Source organism: Pogona vitticeps, chromosome 6 (assembly GCF_051106095.1).
Source record: "Pogona vitticeps strain Pit_001003342236 chromosome 6, PviZW2.1, whole genome shotgun sequence".
Lineage (NCBI taxonomy): Eukaryota > Metazoa > Chordata > Lepidosauria > Squamata > Agamidae > Pogona > Pogona vitticeps.
Window position 1 is genome coordinate 113,840,930 of NC_135788.1, and position 9,179 is coordinate 113,850,108.

General features: G+C 43.1%; 1 pseudogene across 1 annotated transcript; it reads left to right on the forward strand.

Annotated features, from left to right (window-relative positions):
- Positions 1-1,361: 1,361 nt before the first annotated feature.
- On the forward strand, positions 1,362-8,096 carry LOC144583422 (vomeronasal type-2 receptor 26-like; annotated as a pseudogene). The gene has a single exon (XR_013537179.1). The product of XR_013537179.1 is annotated as a vomeronasal type-2 receptor 26-like (transcript).
- Positions 8,097-9,179: the final 1,083 nt, after the last annotated feature.

Genomic DNA, 9,179 nt, shown 5'->3' on the forward strand with positions numbered 1-9,179 from the left:
TCTATCCTTGTGGCCGAATAACCTTTCCTCATCCTCAGTGCCACGTCCAAACCTATCGCTCCTGATACATCTTCATGCCAATTTACCAAACCTCCAGAGGCAGAAGTTCTGGGAACTCCCTGGCTCCAGGGTCCGGCTCCATGAACAGCTCGATCTGTTGGTATGACAATGCATTGATGATCTAACTTTCTGGACCTGGTACATGTCATGCACGCTCTAGTATGTTAAGATCCAGCACATAAATGTAGATGCCCTATCCAATGTCATGATCCATTCTAAATGTGACGTAAGGTTGTTTATGATGTAAACAGCTGCTTGATTGTCATGCTAAATTGTCCTACTGAGTTGTGCCAATGCTACCCTCCCCTCCTCAACAGTCAGCTGCCGATGTGATGCAACAATTCCCTTCTTTTTCTCTCGGGAGACCTTGAAGGTCTTGCCATTATCCAGGGTGGGAGGCAAGAGCCAGCTGCACTGCCCAAAGTCTTTTAGTTCATCAGTGACTTCAATTGATAATGTCGTACTATGATATGGCAGAAGTGTCCTCTTCATCTGAGTTTACATCTGAGTCTATTAATGAAGAGAATATTTTATAAGATTCAGGACCTTGTGATGGAGTGCAATAAGTAGCCTGCTTGTAAAGGAAAAGATCAGATGCTGATGCAATTAATTTGACTCTACTCTTGAAACAATTCCAGCAAAACAAGGGAGGTGGCTCATTGGAATTTTTAATTTGTAATTTCCCCATTTCTAAGAAGATTCTTTTTCTTTCAACTGCCGATCTCTCTCCTTGCCGCTGCCTCAAAAAGAAGAGGGCAGCTCAAGGGGGAATGCCCCTTAAATAATCTGGTGTTCCTCCCCGGGTCTTAGTGCTCTCAGGAGACCTTGAAGGTCTCACTGTTATCCAGGGTGGGAGGCAAGAGCCAGCCATGCTGCCCAAAGTCTTTTCACTCATCAATGGCTGCAGCAATTAATGAAGTCATACTATGATACGGCAGGAGAAGTGTCCTCTTCATCTGAGTTTACAAGGTCTGTTAATGAGCACCATATTTTATAAGATTCAGGGTCATGTGATGGAGTGCAATAAGTCACATGCCTGTAAGGGAAAAGATCAGATGCTGATGTAAACAATTTGTCTCTACTCTTCAAACAATACCAGCAAAACAAGGGAGGTGGCTTATTGGAGTTTTTCATTTGTAATTTCCCCATTTCCAAGAAGATTCAGTTGTAAACCCCTTCAAACTTGGGACACAACCCTGACATGTGGGAATGGGAGCCATGACCCTGATATCCCCTCAACTTGGTCATTCTTAGTGTGCGGTTTTCAGTCAAGTCCTGAAGAAAGAAATATGAACTTATTGATATCACCTGTGACACTGCTCTCATTCTAGTGCTTTTTCGTAGAGTGTGATAGATGGAGGTCAACCTCCTTGGGAAAAAGTCAGTAAGGAGATGCATCAGCCTCATTCACTAACTTACTACAATTTGACAGCACAGGACAAGAACAAATTGACTCAAGATATTAGAAACTTTGGAAAAAGTCCAGATCCATGGACAATTCTGTTTACATTTTTATTCCTTTAGAATACTACTGGGCTTCAAACAGAACGAATCCAACTAGACTTGGTTACCTTACCTATAATTATTAGAAATACTGCTATTAGCATTTCTGTCTCCTCAATCCCTTTGAGAAACGTGGGGCTTTTGTGTCAAAATCAGGAGGAAAAACAATCCTTTTTGATTAGCATCTCTGCATTTAGTGTATAAAGTCTCCTGTCCAAGGAAATGATAACATCTCAGTTTGAAAGAGGAAGTGGACAGCACTGTCAGTCCATGCTCCTCTGTGTCTTCAGCCAAGAGTGATTGTATTGGTGGTGCCTTTGGCTCAGCATGAAAAGGTCTGAAGCAGACGAGTCCCGACATCTGCCAGCCTTCTGTCTGGCTTTGTTGATGCTCCCGGTGCTTCATTCTTCCAGCTGGACTATGAGCCCTTCCATCTGTGACTGGAGGACAAGAATTCAAACTTCTTTCCATGAAGCTTCAGATGAGATGATTCTTGGGGACTTTGTATCCATAGCTCTTGCAGGCTTCACTCTGAAAAACTTTGTGATGCATCCTGATTCTACTCCAGTAAATGCTGTGTAAGTAGTTCTTTGTCAATGCTTTGTTGATGAAAATCCAGATTGAAACCAATGAAGGTTTCTTATCCTTACAAAATAAAGTACTTATTGAAAGTAGGCATTTGCCTTTTTATGCTGTCAACGTGGAAGAAACTATAAATTCACATGTATATGTCCGTTGACCTCCACACGCAATTTCATTTTTTAAAAAGTTTTAACTTTTTTGACAGGTGGACAGTTGAATATCAGATTTTTCTTTCGGATTTATCCATTTCCTCTTGACAGATTTTCCACTCCTGCTCTATATTTCTCAGATCAGATAGAGCATGTGGTTGACTTCTATGATAGATATATTTTGGCATAGGTCACCTGTTAGTTAACACTTACTATCCCCATCTGGGTTATTTTGATGGAGGGTTGCAGGCTCTACTTCAACAGAATCCAGAGATTTTCCTTGAGCTGTATCAAGAAAGAAAGAACTTGTCAGGGTGCACAGGAAGGGGAGAGAGGCAGACTTCTGGGTGGTAAGCATGTTTGAGAAGCATTGTAACGGTGGCCATATCTAACTTGCTCTGAGGAACAAATTAAGTGTCCAATTAATTATATCATAAATGATTCTCAAAAAAACCCCTCAATAATGATTAACTTTGTGGGATTTCATTGCAGTGTGATTCCAAAGAACTACCAGCACATCCTGGCATTCACTTTTGCCATCCGCCAGATCAACCAGAATGCTCAACTGTTACCCAATATCACATTGGGTTACAAGATTTATGACAATTGTTTTAATCCGTGGCGAGCCTGCTGGACCACCCTGGATCTTCTCTTCATGAGCGAAGGGCATCCGCCCAATTACAACTGTGGCAAGAAGGAGAAAGTGCTGGCTGCTATTGGTGGGCTCACTTCCGAAAACTCCATGCAGATGGCCAACATTTTCAGTATCTACAATATACCTCAGGTACGTCCATAGGGTTAAATAAATGTAACTTCATTGAGGGATCTTACTTGCATCCCTCTAAAACTGGGTCCTATCTCTTGGCTAGCATTGACTCCCACCTGTAGAATTCATAGTACTAAGTTAATGTACAAGAAAGTATTCCACTGGAAATCAAGAATGAAACTTTTTCCTCCCTGACGTTCATCGTTAGTATACATTTAGATTAAGTATATAGTATTTGGGGACAAAGGGGAGCATTTTACATTTTTTAATGTAAAAGATGTGATGCTTTCTCTCTTAGCTCAGCTATGGCTCCTTCAATCCTATATTAAGTGACAAAAGTCAATTCCCTTCCTTCTACTGGATGGTGCCCAGCGAAGATGCTCAGTATGTTGGGATAGTTCAGCTGTTCAAGTCTTTTGGATGGAACTGGATTGGCGTTATTGCTTCCAAGGATGACAGTGGGGAAACCTTCCTTCAAACCTTGACACCAAGGCTTGTGCAGAATCATATTTGCATTGCTTGGACAGAGATCATCCCAATCGTGACTGTGTTTTCACCAAAAGAAGTGATCGGGATAATCCTGGGGCCAATCTATTGGACACTTTCTCTGAGTAAAATTAATGTGGTTCTTGTGTATGGGGACAGGCATTCTCTGGAGGGGCTACGATTGGTTTTAGACATCTTTGAATTTCACAAAATGCAGCCTCAAAGGAGGGTGTGGGTGACCACAGCTCAGTGGGATTTCACAGCTTTACCTGCTGGGATGAAACTGGCCACAAAATCTTTCCATGGAACCTTGTCCTTCAAACTCCACACAAATGTGGTGCCAGGATTTGAGAACTTTCTGGAGAATATGAACCCATATCAGGATCAGATTTATTTCATCCATCAGTTTTGGTATACTGCATTTATCTGTTCATTCCCACTTTACAACCTAAATGATCCAAATCGGAAGACCTGTAGTGGGGGGGAGAAGCTGAGAAGCCTTCCTGGAAGTGTGTTTGAAATGGGCATGTCTGGCCAGAGCTACAGTACCTACAATGCCGTTCATGCTGTAGCTCATGCGCTTCATGCAGCCTTTTCATCAAGAACTACGCAGAAGCGGAAGGGGCCAGGAGAGAAATGGAGCCTCCAGCACATTCTGCCATGGCAGGTAATCAGAAGTATAAAATAAAGGAAAATCAAAATACAACATGAAATAAGATAAAAAATTATCTAATTGCTATCTGAAGTCGCCAAAACAAATGAACATGAAACTGCAACATGTGTTGCATGAAACAGGAGTGCATCTTTGCTCCCATTCCTGTTTCATCCAATCTATATGTTGCTAAAATGAGCAGCGAGCTAATGAGATAGAGTGATGGACAGAGTGTGGTGGATAGAGGAGACTTGCATGGAAATTCTAACGATGAAAAGTCTGACGGTAGGAGTGGTCCTGGTACAACCACTGATCAAATTTCTTATATGATTATAATAGCATGGTGAGTTGTACGGAACACAGGGTCTCACAAAAAATGTGATAAATTTTTGAAGAATTACTTTTTGAATGTTTAGAAGTTTTTGGTGCCAAAACAAGGTTGGCATACACTCAGTAGTATAGTGTTCTGCCATGAGGGAGCTCTGTACTTCCCTAGTTTCTGGATTATCCAGTTAAAAGAGCAGAGTTCAGGAAGCAAGGCAGGATAAAAGCTCTCCTTCAACATCCTAGTGATTTCCTGTTTCTTGAAAGAGAAATACTAGAAGAGACAAATACGTAGCCTGGATTCAGTGAGATGTCCTGGCTATGCAGAGGAATACCAGTTCCCCTTGACATCTTCCATCTCATTATGGAAGGAATATTTCTGAATGCTTGGCATATGAGGAGCAGGATCTCATTACCTGCTTTGTGCCTTGAATTGTACATTTCTGCACTCTAGCTTCACTCCTTTTTGAGGAATATCCAGTTCAACAACAGTGCTGGGGAAGAAATCATCTTTGATGAGAATGGGCAACTGGCTGCAGGATAAGATATCATGAATTTTGTCACATTTCCCAACGAGTCTTCCAGTGAAATCCAAGTTGGAAGGATGGATCCTTGGGCTTCTTTAGGCAAAAGGTTCACCATTGATAGAAGCGCCATTGTGTGGAACCACAAGTTTAATGAGGTGGGGACGATTATTGTTAATTTTATCGTAATGTGTTACACCACTATTTCCTAGAGTTAATGGAGTCATTTTTTAAAAGGTGGGGGATTCATTACCATTAAAAACCACCATATTTCCATCATCATCCTGGCTTTGTTCAGAGGTGCATTCCATCAATGGGGCATCCCCCAAATAGATTCTCTACCCTATAGCTCCTTCCTCATTTCTTAAGTCAAGGACACCTGGAGGAGGGCTGCTGGTGTTAGTCATGGAGTCCATGTATGTTTTAGATAGAAAGGGATCAGGGTTGTGGTAGATAATCAGATTTGGACTGAGAAAGCCTTTCTACTTTGCTGGAGAAGCTTATTGCAGATGGCTTACTTTGAAAACTATATCCTTAATCAACAACTTTATATCATCAATGCCTGAGGTAAAGTTCTGGAGAAAACCTGAAATCCCATCATATTTGCAACTTCTTAGTGATCCAATAAAAAGATTGGTCAATTGAGAACTTTGAGACAAAACACATTTGGTATATTTCATATCATTAGTTCTTCGATTAAAGGCAGGGGTACCTACTAGACTGGGAAAATGGCAGTGAAAGAGGTGAAGTGGAGAGAGACAACTTTTTGTTACAACACGGTGCTAGTTGGGACTGTTGTCCGTTGGGGATTACGCTTCCAAGGCAAGGTGGACAGAAAAAGAAGCCTGTTTGCTATTGTTTGTGGGCATAGCAGTCGGGTCTGAAAGGAGATCTTTCATCATAACAATTTCCATTCTAAACACACTTCCTTGTGTTGGCAAACAGAAGCTGCCCAGCTCCATTTGTGTCGAGAGCTGCCACCCAGGACAGAGCATGTTCATCCAGGAGGGTAAAGAGGTGTGCTGCTATGATTGTGTGAAGTGTCCCAAGGGGAGGATTTCTATCCACATAGGTATGTGAAGGATTTCTGAGTTTCCTAGATAAACATTCCAAAGTTCAGATTTTGGGATTCAAGAAATGTCTTTCCCTTCTTTCTTAAAAAAAGATATGAATGGGTTTTGTAGAACCAATTATATTCTGACATAGGGCAGTGAATTGTAGGGCCTAAGGAAACATCTGCTGCCATGTTCCTCCACTTTCCTTGCAGAACTTTGGCCTACCCCCCCCCCCTTGTTTGCTCCTCATCTGACTTACAAGAGTGTGCTGCTCCTTCCCTCCCTGTTGCATGATCTTCCCTTCTGGCAGGAGTAAGGACTTCCCTTCTCTGCCTCCTCCAGCAGCTGCCCACTCACAGGCTGTGCTGCAAGAATCCCTGCTCTGCCTCCTTGTCTGAGAAAGCAGCTGCTGGAGGAAGTGGAGAAGTCCATGCTCCTGCCAGAAGAGAAGCTCAAATGATGGGGAGGGAAGATGCAGTGCACACCAGCAGGTGAGTAGGAGGAGCCAGCCAGGAGGGTGGGGAAAGTGAATGTGCAGCACATGTGGCTAGATGATTAGATGATTTCTAAGTTGAGTACACGTACTTGAGGGTGGGCTTGTACCACCCACCCTGCTGCATAACCGTCTCCCTGTCTGAGATCTGCTGCCAATGTGGTGTATCAGTTGCCTCGGCTTATTGTGCTGGGGGACTTCAACGTCCATGCAGAGTCCAGTTTGTCAGGAACAGCTCAGGACTTCATGTTTACTATGATTACCTTAAGACTTTCCAAAGTGCTATCTGGCCTCACTTATATTGCCAGGAACAATTTTGACCTAGTTTTTCTGTACCAGATGATGTGAGTTTTTAAAGGAATTCTCAGTAGTTCTATTGTCAAGGACAAATCACATATTGGAACTCTGAGCCTCTAATTGCCAGCATCTGTATCATCACATAATCCCCCATATTCCTCAACCAGAATTTCATGTGCCTAGTCCTCTTGAAGAAGGTTGTGATTTTTTTGGTGCCATTTTATCAACTGATAAGACCTGAATTTGCAAAATATGTGGTTTCTAGAAATATCAAGACTTAGCTCTTCTTTTTCAGACGCAGACTTGTGTGAACCATGTCCTGTAGAATGGTATCCAAACAAGAATCAAGACAGTTGCATTCCCAAAGCCCTAAGCTACCTCTCTTATGAGGAACCCTTGGGCTCAGTACTGACTAGTTTGGCTCTCTTCCTTTCCATGATTACTGCAGTGGTGATGAGGACTTTCATTCAGTACCGCCACACTCCCATGGTCAAAGCCAACAACTGGAGCATCACCTGTGCCCTCCTTTCCTCTCTCCTCCTGTGCTTCCTCTGTTCCTTCTTCTTCATTGGACAGCCTGGAACACTCACCTGCCTTCTGAGACAAATGGTGTTTGGCATCGTCTTCTGTGTATCTGTTGCTTGTGTCTTAGCCAAAACCATCACTGTGATAGTAGCCTTCATGGCCACAAAGCCTGGGTTTGGGATGAGGAGATGGGTTGGGAAGCAGCTGGCAGGGTCAGTCATCATGGTGTCTTCTCTTATTCAGGCTGGTATCTGTGTGGTCTGGATGATTACCTCTCCCCCCTTCCCAGAGTTTGACATGCATTCTGAAACTGACAAAATCTTAGTTCAATGTAACGAAGGTTCAGACCTCATGTTCTATCTTGTCCTGGGCTACATGGGGCTGTTAGCCATCATAAGTTTCACAGTGGCTTTCTTTGCCCGCAAGTTGCCAGATACTTTTAATGAAGCCAAATTAATCACTTTCAGCATGTTAATGTTTTGCAGTGTTTGGGTGTCTTTTCTTCCAGCCTACCTGAGTACTAAAGGGAAATACATGGTAGCGTGGAGGTCTTCTCAATCTTGGCTTCCAGTGGTGGCTTGCTGGGTTGTATCTTCCTTCCCAAATGTTATGTTCTCATTCTCAGGCCTGACCTGAACAACAAAAAGCAAATAGTAGGGAAAAAGATGAGATACAGATGACAGAGAAATCACATCATCTTCAATGATTTCTTCTTTGGAAAATCTCAAGAAATTTGATAAACCCTCTGAATTGCAAAGTGTGCCAGTTTACTATAATCATTGTCCCCAACCCCAGAATAAAGATATGAGACAAATAATGTGGTTTTAAAAACGGGTCACACTTTATTGATTGAAAATTCAAATTAGCCATCATTTGGCAAAAGGGAGCCTGCTGTACTGTGGAAACAGGTAAATCTCAGAGGTATACAAATACCCCTTAATCAACAGATGGGTGAGTCCCCGGCCCCAAGTTCTCACAATCTTGAAGACAGCAGGAACCCAACCAGCTGCTAATAAAAACCCCCAGACCTCAAGCCACCTTTAGTTGACCACTTTTGGTCTGGAACTGGCCCAGTGCATCCCTCCCCCAATCACTGTAATCGCACAGCCCACAGTGCTGGGAGGTCTGATGTGCTGTTAGCTTACCTGATTTTACAGTGGGAATCACCGGAAAATACCTGTTTTTTTCCACACTACCCGCCACAGCATAGGGGCTAGCATAGCTAAGTCCCATGCCTGCCAATGAGTCGCTCGAACTCCACAAGGAGGCCCCCCTTGATGTCTTCCAAGAAGACATCCAAACCCAATCAGAAATATTTAGTCCATCTTTCCGAAAAATTCAGGCCCATCCAATCAAATCCTCTGGTGACCAATCACTGATTCAAGGCCTCTGTAGCAGTTGCTGTTAACAGCCCTGTGTGCCGTGTTAACATTGATGAACACTCGGCCTATCTAGTTAGATCCTCTTGTGACCAATCCAAGGCCGCTGCAGACTGCACTGTGTTTACACCCCTGTGTGCTGTGTTAACTTTGAGAAACACAAAGGTCTATCCAGTTGGATTCTCTGGTGACCAATCACTGATTCAAGGCCGCTGGAGATTGCACTGCAGCCCTCACAGTTAACACCCCTGTGTGCCGTGTTAACATTGAGGAACACAAAATTCTATTCAGTTGGATTCTCTGGTGACCAATCACTGATTGAAGGCCGCTGTAGACCACACTGCAGGCCTCACGGTTAACACCCCTGTGTGCCATGTTAACATT